The following is a 1487-nucleotide window of genomic DNA, read 5'->3' as shown; positions in this document are numbered from 1 at the left end:
ATCAAAGCTAATGAAAATAAAATGTAATTTTCCTCCTGAGTTCATGAACGTGGGGTTCATGCATCCACAGTCAACTACAACTGGACACAACAGCTGACTATTTACTCCATCTTAAGAACATGAATAAAAAATATAATCCCTCACAGTGGCTAAGTCCTTAATTAAGTGCTAGATAATGCCGGAGGCCAGGATTCAGCAATAAAAGAAGCCAGTTCCTGCCCACCTGAGGCTTATAGTCTGGGTGACCAAGGAATATGCAAAGATTTCTGGGGCTGGGGGTGTAGCTCAGGAGTGGAGCACTTGCCTGGGATAGATGAGGCCCTGGGTTCAATCCACAGTTTTTACAGCAGTCTTGGGAAAATGGAAGGTGCCATGAAATAAATACAGAACAGGGTGAGGGAGTGACTTGAAGAGAACTATGAGGAGTTGACCTATGCATAGCTGCAGTGGAAGGGTACCCTAGGCAAGGGACCCAGAAAGAGCACCGGCCCTGGGGAGAGACCCTGAAGGGAGCAGCCGGGCTGGGGCTGGGCACTGGGTGGGCATGGGGCTCAGGGTCAGGGCTCAGGCAGGCTGCATGGCCAGGGAAAGGGTGTTGGGCCTTCCAAGCCTCATGGGCAGGCTCCAGCAGGGGAGTGATGTGGCAAGATGCAGGTCCCTTTAGGGGAGGTCCTTCCAACTGCTGGTTGAAAATGAGCATGGGGGCCAGGCTGGTGGCATGAATCCCTGTGGTCATCCAGATGAGAGACTATGGAGGCCTGGACAGGAGTCAGGAAGGTGGCAGAGATGGACAGTGGGCAGAGCTGGGGTATACTTTGGAGAGAGGCATGGTGACCCAGGACTTCGGAGGAGGGAGTAAGAAGAAAGGAGAGGGGTGAATGAATGACCCCCATGTCTATTCTGAAGCCTCGCCCCCAACTAAGACACAGGCCCTGACCTTGGTACCCCCCTCTTCAAGCCCCGGCCACCCTCCTTCAGCCCTCTAGGGCCAGCTGCCTGCCCACCAGGCCCCTGGCATGCCAGGCTTCCCAGCTGGCCCTGATTGTCGTTACTCCCCAGGGAGCCATGGGAACACACTCCCCCTGCCCCCTCCACCCCCTCTTCCCAGACAGGGCCAGGCCCTAACAATGCCCCCTCAGCCAGCCAGTGGCCTGGACACAATGCCCCTGTTTCGGTTCATTGCCAGCTCCAAGAGGCCTGCTGGGTTTCCTGGCCTGTTCGGCGTATATATAACTCTGGCTTCCAGCAGGGATCTTCGTTGTTTAAAAAAAAGGGTGGGGGAAACCACAGGCTCCTCCTCCCTGAATATCTTAATATATTATAAAAACTCTTTCTCTTCTCCTCCTGAGCCCTCCCCACTCCTCTTCCCAACTGCTTTGCCATGAGCCTGTCAACCCAGGGACCAAATGCAGGTCAGCAGGTGTCAGTGAGAAAAGGAGAGAAAGAAAAGCTGATGGACAGCTCCACTGTGCGGCCTCAAATGTGCT

The sequence above is a fragment of the Octodon degus genome, unplaced genomic scaffold (assembly GCF_000260255.1).
Source record: "Octodon degus isolate 3935 unplaced genomic scaffold, OctDeg1.0 scaffold00037, whole genome shotgun sequence".
Lineage (NCBI taxonomy): Eukaryota > Metazoa > Chordata > Mammalia > Rodentia > Octodontidae > Octodon > Octodon degus.
The sequence above is the reverse complement of the archived record's forward strand: the minus strand, read 5'-3'. Positions refer to the sequence as shown.